At 43.2% G+C, this 15,828-nt stretch overlaps 1 protein-coding gene across 6 annotated transcripts in view; it reads right to left on the bottom strand.

Annotated features, from left to right (window-relative positions):
• Positions 1 to 15,828, bottom strand: part of PHACTR1 (phosphatase and actin regulator 1) — a 554,233-nt gene that overhangs the window by 307,351 nt on the left and 231,054 nt on the right. Inside the window, exon 1 of one of the 6 annotated variants that reach the window (XM_025890830.2) lies at positions 4,642 to 4,781. The exons of 3 other annotated variants lie outside the window; for them this stretch is intronic. The gene's annotated coding sequence lies outside the window, so the exon portion shown is untranslated. 2 more of the 6 variants (XM_073877587.1, XM_073877586.1) reach the window with 2 other exon arrangements.

Here is a 15,828-nt window from a genome sequence, read left to right as displayed (position 1 = left end):
TTCAAGCCAAGGAGAGCAGGGCTCAGGAGAAACCGACACTGCCAACACCATGATCTTGGACTTCCAGCCTCCAGAGCTATCAGAAAATAAGTTTCTGCTGTTTAGGCCACTTAGTTTGAGGTACTGTGTTATGGTTGCCCTAGCAAATGAATACAGTAGTTACTGGCTATTCATTAGCTATAGATTATCCAAAGTGATTTTCTTTTCTTCTGTATTCCTAAGAAGAAAATTCTATGGTTTTTTTTTTTTTTAAGATTTATTTATTTTTTAGGGATAGAGAGAGCACATGCATGCAGGAAAGGGGCAGAGGGAGAGAGAGAATCTTAAGCAGACTACCTGCTGAGCATGGAGCCCAACTCGGGGGCTCAGTCTCACAACCCTGAGATCATGACCTGAGCTAAAATCAGGAGTCAGATGCTTAACTGACTGAGCCACCCAGGCGCCCTCAAAATCCTGTTTTTTTAGTAATACGCACATTCCTTCTTTTTTGTCAATTTTCTTTAATCCTAAATAATTATTAAAACCTACTGACAGGTTCAGCTAAAGTTCAAGGTTTCAACAGTGTTGAGGGAATACTCTAAGGTTCTCGTCAATCTTCCCAGTTGCGACACAGTCTCTCATTTATGTCTCTCAGTAACCCCTGGAGTAGGGTAGGGATTATTGTTACCATTTTATCAATGAGGAATGATTGACTCAGGCTACAGGGCTGACTCAGAGAGCTACAGGGCTCTCTCTATGGTTTCTCCCACATTCTGCTCCTTTTTCTTTTTCCTTAGCATTATCATATTTCCAACTTCGGGGCGTTTTTACATTTCAAAATTTGCTTCTTTACTTTTGAATCTTGTGACTTATCTGTAATTCTACTGGATTTTGCTTCTGTTTCTATTCATTTTAGACTTTTGTGTTGTCTTTGTGGTGCATTTTTTTTTTACATTTATGTTATGTTAATCACTATACATCATTAGTTTTTGATGTAGTGATCCACGATTAATTGTTTGCATATAACACCCAGTGCTCCACGCAGAACGTGCCCTCTTTAATACCCATCACCAGGCTAACCCATCCCCCTCCCCCCTCCCCTCTAGAACCCTCAGTTTGTTTTTCAGAGTCCATCTCTCATGGTTCGTCTCCCCCTCCAATTCCCTCCCTTCATTCTTCCCCTCCTGCTTTTTTTTTAAAACTTATATTGTATCCCTCCCACCCCCTGCCACTCCAGCAACCCTCAGTTTGTTTCCCGAGATTAAGAATGCCTCATATCAGTGAGGTCATATGATATACATCTTTCTCTGATTGACTTATTTCGCTCAGCATAACACCCTCCAGTTCCATTTTGTGGTGCATTTCTTAAAAGAAGACTCTCTCCACCATTCTTAACTCTGCCATTGTGTATGTGTGTGGGTAATTTTTATTCAGTTAGTTTTCTTGAGAAGCCCAGGCTATTCCTGGATGATCTTTTATGAAATCCCTCTCTTAGCACCTTCCTGTAACTATGGATGCTGAATTCTACAGGAAGCAGAATACCCATGGAATGCAAAACTTTTGACATATTTATCCTTTAGATTAATTATACAGCTGTTTTTGGACTTTATAACATATGATCAGGAGTTTGCTTGATGGGAGGCATTAAATCTCCATGTTAGGAGACGGAGAGAGAAAAATAGAAGCAGAGCCTGTAAGGGGCTTACACAAGGGTAGCAGATTTTGTGCTGTCCCCGTTGGAGGCCTGGAGTCCTGATCACAATCACCCATCTGCATGAGCTGGTCACGTGGGCAGACACCTGTAGGGTGTCTGAGCCCAGCAATTCAGGAGGAAAAACCAGCAGAGCCACAACTAATAGCAGGCTGAAGTGGGGAAAACCAAGTCGGCCACACCAAACTCCATCGGCGGGAAGGTGTTTGAGGCTCTCTAGAGACGAGGGCTTCTTTGGCTTTGTTGCCCCACCTCCGCCCCTGGTGAGATCATCAGGAGCAGTGTGATCCAGGGGGTAGGGTGCAGCAAGTCTGGAGAGAAGCATTCCTACCCGCCACCCCCCTTCTGCCACTGAGGTCCTATGTGGCTTAAACCAGTTCAATAGACTCATCCCCCAGAGGAACAGATATGCTAATAACTTCATTCCAGAACATTCTGCGGATCTCGAATGTTGTTCTAAAGTTGCACATTATTCCTTACTCTCTGGGATATTAAAAGGAAAAATGTGGCCCCATTTTTCAACTATTTTGTGGTCACTAAATAGCACAAATCATAACAATAGCAGTTACTGTTTATTAGATGCTACTTATGCCAGAATTATATTATGAGCTGTTCTACTTATACATCATTTTATTTACTTCCCAGACAACCGATGAGGTAAGTACCGTTACGATTCAATTTTACAGATGAAAAAACAGGCTGAGAAAGGTCAAGAAGCTTGCCCAACGTCACTGACTTTATAGGTGGGAGAATAGGAAGGCAAACCCAAGTCAGCCTGAACACAAAAGACTTATGCTTTTAAATAAAGTATCCACATTTCTGCAAGGACTGGATTTTCAAAAGCCTGCCTGTCTCGCATCTTCTGACCAGCTGTCCCATGAATTACTGAACCGTCCCAGAAATGGACCTCCAAACCTGGTATCTTGGTCTCCAAACCCCATTTCCCAGACTGTGCCTCACCTTGAAATTAACACAAAAATCCCTTTGTAAAACCACAAGTTCTTGTCTCTTGGGGTGGAAAACCACGATATAGGCGGTTACCAAACTTCAGTGCACTGGAGTGCAAGGCAACGCACTCAAAAGTAAAACTAGTCAGAGCACCACATCGTCTTCTGTGATCTGAAAGGCCCTGACGGATCTTGTGGTGTCTGGAGGTCATCCTTATGAATCTCAGTTCTCATTATATTATTGAAGTGCAGAAATGCAGGTTTTCCATCGGTTTCAACAGGTGGGTTGAAGGAAAGGAAATCTGGATAAAAGTCCCCCTTTTTCAGGGGACTGCCGTGACCTGCGGAGGGGGCTCCATGAGCAGCTCTTTTATATTATGAATATTTATAATATTATACTGTCTCTATCCCAAACGTGGGCTTTAATTAGAAACCTCACTACGTACGTTATGCCTTTTGGCTCTGTTGTCATCGTTTAGTTGTGTTCGTTGAGCACAGGAAGAGATGGGGGTGATAGGGCCACAGTAGAGCTAGGACTCTAGAAAATTCATGATCAACAAAATCTTTTCTGTTCCCAAATGGGGTCCGTGGTCACACGGATTTAAGAACCGCGATCATTTTTATTGTGAAATCCAAACATCCTCTCACAGCAATCCCTGTACCTCTCTAAAGAGTTGTTTATATTAGACACATTCGGCTCCTATAATTTACCAAAAACTGGGGAGTAAAGTGGGGAAGGGGTGGGGGCAGCCAAAAACTTGAATATCCCTTCTTAGCCCTCTTACACAGCATGTTTTCTCTTTGGCTCTAACATCACCACATTTTGTTTAGGGCACCTCAGTGTGGCCAAAAAAGAAGAGCAATTAGAAAGGAACTCTTGGAAACTAACCCCTTGTTTATTTCCCGAGGTCTCTAGGAGTTAGTGAGAAAAAGAATCCATTATAGCTTTCTTATTGATGCCCCGGGAGCTGTTATCAGTTGCCATATTGATTTTTATCGTCACGCCTCAAACCTCAAAATGCCACAGCCCGCAATGGGGATGTCACCAAATCAGGATTTATCCTTCTATCTCCCTGATCATCTTTCTCTTTTATCATCCACAACTTTTCCCTGCGCCCACCTCCCCGGCAAATAGCAACTGCTGACCCAGTTTTTCCTTTCCTGTCTCTTTAAGTCAGAAACGTCCTGAGGTTCCTAAGTGCTGCCTGCCTCAGCCAGAGTCCAGGGCAAGCCTCCACTGCAGTGAGATTTGCAAGTGAATCCCCTGATTTGAAAAACATCGCCAGCCAGTTTGCCATCAATGTCCTCTGACTTCCAGGCATCTGCATCCCATACACCAGTGGGTTCCAAGACATCCTATGAACGGGGTCCAGAGACTGAAAAACCAAATCAGTCCATCCTGGCAGCTCCAAAAAGCGAAAATTCTCTAAACCCAACCAAACATAAAACCTATACAAAATCCAGCTAACAAATACACGAAAAGCAATAAAATTATTTAAAACTACTCAAACGCCTACCTTACAGGTTTCCCGAGGCTCTTTGCTCACGCAAGTATCCTCCCCTCTGGGTGTATTTTCTAATAGCTGGGCTTTCTTAGACTGAGCAACAGTCTCCTCAAGTGTCGGGCTCTGAAATACACATGCTACACACACCCAGGCAGTTCTTTGGTGCCAGGCAGCCCCTTCGCCTTCCTTCCCGGCCCCGGGCCAGCCGTGCCAAGTCCCTCATTGCTGACAACTCCTCCGTAGGACGGAATGGGGGAGGGAAGGGGGCCCACGGGAGTTGGGGACCGGTTCCCTTCACCATGGACGGGCTGGCCACCCATCTAGGCGGGAAAGATCCACCTTACCCCTTTGCTAACCTTAAAACCCCTCCACAGATGGTTTCTCTGGCCTCGTTCAGATCCCAGAACAAGTTGGCAGATTCCTCCTGGTGCTCCCTGCTCGCACCCAGACCACTGCGAGGCGGCCGCTCCCGGGCAGGCAGGGCACGGATGCCTCTTACCTTCACAAAGCCCCAGTCCTTAAAAGCCTGGCTGGAGTCTCCAAGGAGTCATGCGTTTTCTTTGACATTGGAGGCAACCAATTCCAGAAGCAGGGAACATTTCGAAATGAAACAGAAAGTAACCCGGTGATCCAACCAGAACCCCCGCCCGCGGACCTGTACTTGGTCCGCAGCAGCAGGCTCTGCGAACGAGTCTCCGGACCCAGCCAAACCCACCCAGCTGTTTCAGCTTGGGGAGAATTCAGAGCAAACTGCAGCTTGGAAGTCTGGAACTCACGGCCTGGGTTTGTTTGTTTGTTTGTTTGTTTATAAGTATTTGTTGAGCTTTTTAACATGCAGTTTGTCTCCTTCTGCAGGGGATTACTCAGTGAGCCTGTCACCTGACTCACAGCAGCTCCATTATATAATTCAAACTGTGTCTTTTGAGTTCTGATCAGAAAACCACACCCCCCTCGTGTCCCCCCACCTGCCTCCTCCTCCCCCTGTAAACACCACTGACAAGTAACCTTTTGTGAAACTTCTGTGGGGGGAGGGGCGTGCTACAGTTTTGCAGTGCATTTTTATTTCCCTTTGGTTTGATTCTTCTTGGGTAGAGGACCTCTTAAATGCCAATGCTGAGTTAGCAGAGATTTCTGAACGTGTAACATCTCAGGATGTAACTGTAGCACTTTCCTTGATTTTTCTTTTAGGGTGGCTGTAGATGTGATACATTACTGAGCGAGTTTTCAAATGGTGGAGTGCATAGATTTATAACACCTGTGCAAACAAACCCGGAGTGTTTACTACTTTTGCCACATATCTAAGTTCCCTGAAATGCCAAAGGGATAAATTGGGTTGAGGGGGTTCTTTAGTCAACCCCCCTCCCCAACCTGACCTTGATCATCATAAACCCTCCCCCAGCCTCCTCAAAAAAGCATGACATCCCACTGAAAGCCATAGCTTGCTATGCAAATACCTCTTAAAAGCCAATTCCCCCGACCTCTCCCCCAGACTGAAATCCTCAAGGCAAATCTCTGAGTATTTTGAAGACAGGACTGTCTTGGGTGAAGGTGATAAGAATCATCTCGGTCTATCCCAATTTCCCTTTCTTAGCATCTGTGTCATCTCTGAGATATTTATTGAGGGGCAAATATGTTAAAACATAGAATTGGCCCATTGAGAGACTCTTTGAGAAACTCAACATGGCATAAATGAGCCTAACACTTAAAGCATCAATGAAACAGGATGATCAACATAAAAAACTCCAGCCTGTTGGCTCTGTCCGTATCAAAGCCAGGCTGACCGGTATGTGGAGGGGTCCCTGGGCTCCCAGTCTTCTCCCAGCCAGTGGAGCCCTGTTGCTGAATGTGTTAAGTGCCTAAAAAGGACTGTTAAAGTCTATGGGAATAAATATTAACATTGATCACCCTTTTTTGGTTTGTCCTAGTCTGACGTCTTTCTCCCTTCTGCACCCCACCCATATCCACCAAAGGCAACTATCCTGCCCTTTCTGCCTGCCTCCAGCTTCCGACGTAATATTAGATACCATTACTATATTAAACTGTGTTGACGTTATAGTGATACTGTGCCCGAAGAATAACTTCCAAAGTCTGTAGTAAGTGTCTATCCACATATCCCTCTGAAGTGGGCACGGGATCATTATTATCCTTATACAGACCCAAAGAAGCCAGTGACACAGGCAGGAATTACAAGTCAGGTTCCTTACTCTCAGAGTTCGGTTTTTGCAAAGACCCAGATACGCATGAAAAAATATAAAGTGTGTGAACCTGAATGACAGATTGATGTCTATTTATTTCACCCCCTCTAGGTATAGTAAATACAGTATGTTGCCACAGTTGCTATGGTAACTACTTCTGTCTTAATGAAAATAAGGACACATAGTAAGATAATAGAAAACATCAGGTGGTGAGACCATCCCCAGTAATGGGAAGAAAAGCAATAATATAAAATATACCCTTGGTCTGTATATAGTCATTAAGTATTGATGCCACAAAAATTGAATTCCCTAGACCAGCGCCGTTCAATAGAAATATAATGTGAGCCACATATGTGATTTAAAAATTTCTAGTTGTTGCATTAAAAAAATAGTGAAATTAATTTTGGTAATATATTTTATTTAATACAATATATCCAAAATATTATATCAACATGTAATCAATATAAAATTATTTTGTATTCTTTTCATCGTACTAAATCTCTGAAACCTGATATGAATTATATGTATTGTATATCTACAACACATCTCAATTAGGAGTAGCCATGTTTCAGGTGCTCAATAGCCACATGTGGCCACACCTGGCCACATTGGATGGTCCCACCTCAAGACTATATTTGGTCATATGGGGCTTGGAATTTGAGTACGCATTTGTCTGTCCCTAACTGAAACTTTTAGAAAAATAAATTGCATTCATTTGGTTCTAGCCTTATGGCTGAACCAAGTGGTGTTCTCTTGGACGGAGCAAGAAAATATCAAATAAGCTTAGCATTGAAACAGTATTGAGGCGCCTGGGGGGCTCAGTCGGTTAAGCGTCTGCCTTTTGATCAGGTCATGATCCTGGGGTCCTGGGATCGGCTCACTGCTCAGCAGAGAATGTGCTTCTCCCTCTCCCTCTGCCCTTCCCCCACCTTATGCACTCTCTCTCTTGCTCTCTCTCTCAAGAAATAAAAGCTTAAAAAATTTTTAAAAGATTTTATTTATTTGAGGAGCGAGCGAGAGCGAGCACAAGCAGACGGAGGGGCAGAGGGAGAGAGAGAAGCAGATTCCCCGCTGAGCAGGGAGCCCGATGCGGGGCACGATCCCAAGACCCTGGGATCATGACCTGAGCCGAAGGCAGACACTTTAACTGACTGAGCCACCCAGGCGCCCCATAAAAATTTTTTTAAAAGTGTTAAAAAAAAAAGAAATGGTATTAAAGACTCAGCTTCTTTCATGTCACCAGAGGATAGAGAAGATTAAAAAATAAATCTCAGGTTTCTAAAAAATTCTTTCATTGGGTTGCCCCAAATGCCCAAGTTAGGGACCTCAGAATCATGTTTGACTGCACTTTCTACATCTCCCTCTGCTCCTTGGAGCCCCTCCAACAGACCAATCAGTCCATAGAGTCTACCCGTCCCCTCTTCTCCAATTTCAGGACTTCTGCTCTATCCCAGAAGATCCCAAGAACCTCTGCCTGGGTTCCCTGCCTCCACGCTCTACCCATTCAGGTTCAGTTTCTGTCCTGCTTTCAGTGTGAGTACACAGTGAAAGCAGATATTTAATCATGTAGCTTCTCAGCTTAAAACCTTTTTTTTGAAAAAAAAATTTCATTTATTTACTTGTCAGAGGCAGAGAGAGCACAAGCAGGGGGAGCAGCAGGCAGAGGGAGAAAGCAGGCTCCCTGCAGGGAGCCTGGCGCGGGGCTCGATCCCGGGACCCTGGGATCATGACCCGAGCCAAAGGTAGACGCTTAACTGATTGATCCACCCAGGCGCCCCTCATTGTAAGACCTTTATAGCAACCTGCTGCCTTCCAAATAAAATCCATACTCTTAGCCATGATATGCTAGGTAATCATAAACTGGCCTTCAGGGAACTTTCTGGCCCGTCTCCTGGCTACACTTTCTTTGATTTTACCCTGATTTACATTCTTGACTGTGCCATGATTTCCAGGACAACTTGCCTTTGTGTAGTCAGTTCCCTCTGCCAGGAATGTCCTATCTTAAAATGCCTACCCCTTACCAAATAGCAAAATCGTTTGAGCCTAGCTCTAGTATTTACTGTAGGTTTTATTTTTTTTAAAGATTTTATTTATTTATTTGAGAGAGAGAGAATGAGAGAGAGAGAGCACAAGAGGGAAGAGGGTCAGAGGGAGAAGCAAACTCCCTGCTGAGCAGGGAGCCTGATGCAGGACTCGATCCCGGGGACTCCAGGATCATGACCTGAGCCGAAGGCAGTCACTTAACCAACTGAGCCACCCAGGCACCCTACTGTAGGTTTTAATCTTGTAGTCCAAATTAACAGCCCCTTCAACTCTGTTATCACTCTACTTTTATACATAGATGTGTATAACATTTATCACATTCTACTGTAATTATATGACATGCTAGATGAGCTATTTCCTCAAGGAGAGGAACCACATACTATTTACCTTGGAATTCACTTTGGGACATAGTAGGATCTCAATTATTGTCGGAGGAATTCCAATGCCCTTCCTTTTCCATTGACCCCCTTCTTATTGTTGAACCACTTGATACATCATCACAATCATCACCATCATTACATACCAGCCAATATGTATTAGCACTGCTATGTACCAGGCACTGTGCTAAGTAAGTTTTACATACATTTCATTTAATTTCCACCACAAATCTGCAAGCACAAATCTGGAACTTCTCAATTTTTAATGGCTGTGGCATCTTGAATACGATTTCCTTCTTTCAACAAGTGTTTTAAGGTATTATTTTTTTTCAAGTTTTTATTTAAATTCTAGTTAACATACAGTGTAATATTAGTTTCAGGTGTATAATTTAGTCGCTTTATCATTTACATACAACACCTGGTGCTCATCACAAGCGCCCATCCTTAATCCCCATCGCCTATTTAGCCCATCCCCCCACCTCCCTCCAGCAAACCTGTTTATTCTCTACAGTTAAGAGTGTTTCATGGTTTGCCTCTCTCTTTTCTTCCCTCCCTTATGTTTGTTTGTTTTGTTTCTTAGATTCCACATATGAGTGAAATCATATGAGATTTGTCTTTCTCTGACTGACTTATTTCACTCAGCATAATACTGTCTGGCTCTATCCATGTCCTTGCAAATGGCAAGATTTCATTCTTTTTGATGGCTGAGTAATATTCCATTATGTATGTGTATATTATATATATTTAGGTGTATATATATATATCTCACATCTTTCTTATCCATTCATCAGTTGATGGACATTTGGGCTCTTTCCATAATCTGGCTATTGTTGATAATGTTGCTGTAAACATCAGGGGGCATGTATCATTTTAAGGTCATTCTTATAAACACCATTTCTGAGACATTGATGTGCAATTAGGACTCCAAAGAATGCAGGATCACATACTTGCTTGTTAACTCATTTATTAACAGGCTATGCATGTGTCTTGTTTTATAGTTTATTGTCTCCATCTATTGAATGCTTTTAATTCTTAATTGGTTGGAAAAGCAGGAAGTCCAACTTAATAGTATTTTGTACAGAGTAAGAATATGGCAGCTTTGAGGAGGTGCTGAGAAACCCTGTCACATGGACATCACAGGATGTGACATTTAATTTTGTTGCCCAGAATCATTTTTGGCCTTATTCCTGGTTCACCAGTAATTTCCACATAATTCAGTTCAGTGGGGCTTTAAAAAGTGGAAGGACCAACACCAAATGGTGGTGAGGATGTAGAACCATAAGAACTCTCATTCATTGCTGGTGGGAGTGCAAAACAGTACAGCCATTTTGGAAGACTTGTTTGGTGGTTTCTTACAAAATAAACTCTTGACATGGAATCCAGCAATCGCGCCCGCTGGTATTTACCCAAATGGATTGAAAGCTTTTGTCGACACAAAAACCTGCACATGGCTATTTGTGGCAGGTTTATTCATAATTGCCAGAACTTGAAAGCAACCAAGATGTCCTTCAGGAAGTGCATGGATAAATAAACTTGGTACATCCAGACAACAGAAAATTATTTAGCCCTAAAAAGAAATGAGCTATGTATGGGGCGCCTGGGTGGCTCCATTGGTTAAGCATCTGACTTTTGATTTCGGCTCAGGTCATGATCTCAGAGTCCTGGGATAGAGCCCTACATCGGGCTCTGCTCAGCATGGAGTCTGCTTCTGCTCCTCCCCCTGCTCGTGCTCTCTCACTTAAATAAATAAATAAATAAATAAATAAATAAATAAACAAATAAATAAATAAAATCTTCAAAGGCAAACAAAAAATAAACGAGCTATGAAGCCGTGAAAAGACATGGAGGAAACTTAAGTGTCTATTACTAAGTAAAAAATGCCAATCTGAAAAGGCTTCATACTGTATGATTCCAACTATATGACATTTGGGAAAAGGTAAAACCATGGTGACAATGAAAAGAACAGTGGTTGTCAAGGGCTAGGGAGGGGGTGTATGTGTGTGGCAGGAGTGAATAGATGCAGCACAGAGAGATTTTTAGGGCAGTGAAACTACTCTGTATGATACTATAATGGTGGATACGTGTCATCATACATTTGTCCAAACCCACTGAATGTATAACACCAAGAGTGAACCCTTATGTAAACTACAGACTTTGGGTGATAATGATGGGTCAATGTGGTTTTTGTAGTAACTGGACGGTGGTGATTCATCAGTTGAAACAAATGTAACACTCTGGGACCAGATGCTGATAATGGGGGAGGCTGTGGGTGTGTGTGGGTGGGGTAGGGGATATATGGGAACTTACCGTCCTTTCTGTTCAATTTTGCTGTGAACCCAAAACTGCTCTAAAAAATAAAGTCTAATTGGGGCATCTGGGGGGCTCAGTTGGTTAAGCAGCTGCCTTTGGTTCAGGTCATGATCCCAGGCTCCTGGGATGGAACCCCGCTTAGTGGGGAGCCTGCTTCTCCCTCTCCCTCTGCCCCTTCCCCCCTGCTTGTGCTCTCTCTCTCTCAAATAAATAAATAAAATCTTTAAAAGTAAATAAATAAATAAATTAATTAATTAAAAATAAAGTCTAATTAAGAAAGAAAAATGGAGGGGCCAGGGAATGGCTTGCTCATGGGTGCCCCGGGATTGTGCTCACTCAGTTCTGGGGTGATGTCTTGTTTTCCCACTACGTTGTCAGTTGCTCAAGTTTATTAATTGTTGTGTTTTTTTTTTCTTTTTACTTTTGTTTCCACAACACTACTACATAAATGGCAGTGCATGTACTAAGGGATTAATAAATTCTCATTTAAATGAAATGAAGAGAAAATACACTTATGCTTCAAATAATAAATACATATTTCCACCCACATAAACAGCATAATAGTCTTAGTGTCAACAGAAAAGCTCTTACTGATGCAGTTTCTGGAAACTCTGGAGCCTGGGACAGCCTCAGAGTCGGGGAGGGTTGTGCTAGGAGGCCTGGCCCAGGGCTGGAGGAGTCACTGGGAAAATTTAACTTGTTCTTGGACTCAATCTATATGCCCCCAGGGATCGGCCCTTGCCATTACCTGCTTGATTCATAATACACTGCATGGAGCAGGGCTGCCTCTACAGGGTTGGGTACCGCGAGTCTCAATTTCTTCATCTATAAAAAGCAGATAAGTATATTGCGGGTTATTGTGTGTGCTACAGGAGATCACGTCTATGATCGGCTAAGGTCTGTGTCAATTAACGGAAAAGTTTATCCTTAATTTTTTAAGATTGATTTATTTATTTGAGAGAGAGCAAGCGAGCGTGTGAGTTGGGGGAGGTGCAGAGGGAGAGAGAATCTCAAGCAGACTTACCGCTGAGCTTGACCCTGAGATCATGACCTGAGCTGAAGTCAAGAGTCGGATGCTCAACCGACTGCGCCACCCAGGCGCCCCTTATTCTTAATATTAAGTATAATTAGATATCACGTGAGAGTAACAAAGCCCTGCAGATGGGATGGGGGAGCTCACGAGATGGCAGTGCCCATGTGAACGCCTTTTCTTTTACCTTGCTAACCTTCTTTCTACCAGCCTGGGGTTGGCACATATTCAGATGGTGAGCTGATTGACTTCCCCAACCTCTGTTTCCTTCCTTTCTTCTTTCTTTTTTTTTTTGAATTTTTCTTTTTCCCTTTTTCAACCAACATCAATCCCTTTTTAAAAAAATCTTTTTTTATTTTTCATTTTTAGAGTCTTTCCTTCTTTCTTTCCTTTTCCATCCCTCCCTTCTTCCCCCCTCCCTGTTCTCTTTTTCTCTCCCCTTCCATTGATTGTTTTTAAAATGAGTTTAATTTTTAGTTGGATTATTTGGGGTTTTTTTGGGTGTGGAGTTGTAACTTGTGATGAGCACTGGGTGTTGTATGGAAGTGCTGAATCACTATATTGTATACCTGAAACCAATATTACACTGTATGTTAACTACTAGAATTAAAATAAAATAAAATAAAGAAACATGATGACTAAAAATATAAAAATAAAATAAAATGACTTTATTTTGTCCCTTGGCCAACTAACTAAGACTCTGTATCGAGATCTTCTTGCCAAAGCCATATTAAGCTCACCAGGGTTGCTAAACTTAGACCAGCCTCTTTCTGCTCTCTCTTGGAAGGCCCATGATACCATAAACAAGAAAAGTATGAGGTCAAAAAATTCTTGTTCAGAGCAAAGGGGGCTGCTTCACACAGAGCTTCCCAGAAGGAAGGCAAAGCCTGACAGGAAAAACATCTGAGGCCTCCGGCATCATCTATAACAGAGCAGTTAATACCTCACTCTGCCAAGTCGTGCAACTGCCAATCTCCGAAGCCATTTTTCAAATTGCCTTTTGGCCAGCTCAGCAGAATGTCTATATGACAGCCTTGGGAGAACAATAGAAAAGGGCAGTTTCCCAGAGGGCAGGTGGTTTCGATGCTTCCTTTAATTCTCTCCAAAGCACCATATGGAAGTTCTGTGATGATATGCATCCAAAAAGGACTAAGACCCAAGAAAGACACAGGAAGGGGGAGGAGATACACAGTGGACCCAATAATGGGGCAAATGAATGAGGTTTTAAAAGGTGGAGAATATAGTAAGTAGAGAGAGACCTGGGATTGAATTCTAGTTCTGCTGCCTGCTCACTGGGGCAAGCTAGTTAGCCTCTGCTTCCTCCTATGAACAATGCAGATAAGAATAAATCAAGGGTAAGTGGGAGGTGGTGTTTGTAAAAAGCATCTGTCAGGTGGCCTGGTGTATAGCAGGTGCTGAATGACATTGGCCAGGTACGTTTCTGAGCTTCTGTTTCCTCGGGTCTAAAATGGAAAGAGATGACAATGCTCCCTTTATAAAGTTCCGTGGTGTTAAGTTAAAAGAGGCCTCCAGCAAATGGTAAGTACTCCATGCGTGTGCCTTCCCTCTTAGCCATCCCTAAACCTCCACGTTGCAGATTACGGTTTCCAAAGTCGGACACAACTGTATCTCCCATCCCACCTACTCTTCAGAACCTTGCCACTTCCGGGCCAGGGGGTGGAATCTAATTCCTCTTCCTGTGACTCCGGGTGGAGGGGAGGGCTTGGAGCGCGCTTGTAGTTGGTGTGGTAGAAATAATTCTGTGGGACTACAGAGGCTAGGTCGTAAAGGGCAATGCAGCCTCCATCTAACTAGTTGGAATATTTACTCTTGAAGCATTCAGCTGGCAAATGAGCAATTGACTTCTCCGTGCCATCCTAGGAAGAAGCCCAACCTAGCCCAGGTGGAGAGAGCATAGAGGAAGTTCCCAGATGCTCCAATCCCAGCCCCACGGTCACTGTCTGACCGCACCCTCATCAGAGACTGGAACCAGAATCACCCAGCCGAGCCCTTCCTGAATTCCTGATCCATGTCAATGAGAAATGTAGATGCTGAATTCGCAACAAAACCTAATTGGAAGAGAAATATGGCCTCTGTGACATTCTCCAAAGGCACAACAGCATTGGGTTCAAAGCCCAGGCCCTGGAATGGGGAGGACCAGGGTTTAAATTGGCCCTATTATTTAGCTGAGTGATCTTTACTAAGTCCACATGTATAAAAAGGTGATAAAAATAATGACTAAGTTGTAGGATTATTGTCAGGAGAAATGAGGTGGTTCTGGTTAAGTACTTAGCATCAAAACTGACCCAGAGTAGACTCACCTTAGGTATTCTTTGTCCTCACCACCCGTGCCAACACCATCACCAGAAACCCTGTCCCAATCATTAAGATGAGGTGTGCTCCCAAGGCCTTAGAGCTGGCTGGAATTTCACCCTTTTCTTTTTTTTTAAATTAATTAATTAATTAATTTATTTGAGACAGAGAGAATGAGAGAGAGAGAGAGAGCACATGAGAGGGGGGAGGGTCAGAGGGAGAAGCAGACTCTCCGCCGAGCAGGGAGCCCGATGTGGGACTCGATCCAGGGACTCCTGGATCATGACCTGAGCCGAAGGCAGTCGCTTAACCAACTGAGCCACCCAGGCGCCCTCACCCTTTTCTTTTTATAATCACATTTCCTTCCACTTAGACACTTTCCCTTCAACCCATACTTCCTACAACTACACTTCTCAGCCTTCATGCTAATGTCACAGTCATAAGGAATTGTTTCAAACTATCCAGTCCAACTTAGCTACATGGGACAGCACCCCCACAATCAGCTATCACTTTACCTTCAACGTTCTCAACTTTCACAGTCATTGTTGCTACTAATGGCCAAATATTCTGGAGCCAGAGATCTGTTTTGACCATGAACTATCTATCCCTAAGACTGCTGAACCCATTCAGTTCAGGCTTCGAGCACATACAAGGAGCCAACAGAAGAAAAAAAAAATAAGGTTCAAAAAGATAAAGTATATTGAAAACAGCATTATAATTTGCTTGGTCACTCATACATTCATATATTCATTTGGTCATTCAACAGTTATTAACAGCTTACTCTGTGCCAGACTCTGGACGCACAAACATAAGCAAAACAGATGTCCCGTCTGTCCTCGTGAAGTTTTCAGGCTGGTGGAAAGGAACTGGCTTTGTCATTAAATAACCTAGGGTTTGAATCTGACTCTCTCACTTGCGACATATTTAATTTGCTTAAACATGTCTGAGCTCATCCTTCCCCTAGGGTCATCGTGAGGGTGAAATGAATTAACGTACGGAGAGTGCGCAGCACGGCATCTGGCAATGTGTATGTTAGTTTTCCTAAAGGTCATATAACTGGTATATTATATGGAGAGAGTCCGGATGTAAACCCAGACCTGTCTGGCTCCCACATTTGTGCTTTTAAAGGACTTTTCTAATTATGTCTATTTTGATATTTCTCCCGTCATTAATTCATCACTCATTCAAAAACTGAAAAAAAAGTTTTTCCACGTCTTTTTTTTTTTTTAGATTTTTATTTTATTTATTTGAAGAGAGAGTGTGAGAGAGCACAAGCAGGGAGAGGGGCAGAGGGAGAGGGAGAAGCAGGCTCCCCACTGAGCAGGGAGCCCGACGTGGGGCTCGATCCCAGGACCCTGGGATCATGACCTGAGCCGAAGGCAGACCTTTAACTGACTGAGCCACCCAGGTGTCCCTTT

The sequence above is a fragment of the Callorhinus ursinus genome, unplaced genomic scaffold (genome assembly GCF_003265705.2).
Source record: "Callorhinus ursinus isolate GAN/ISIS: 27379988/994484 unplaced genomic scaffold, GSC_fseal_2.0 scaffold26, whole genome shotgun sequence".
Taxonomy (NCBI): Eukaryota; Metazoa; Chordata; class Mammalia; order Carnivora; family Otariidae; genus Callorhinus; species Callorhinus ursinus.
This window is presented reverse-complemented; position numbering and strand designations above follow the sequence as displayed.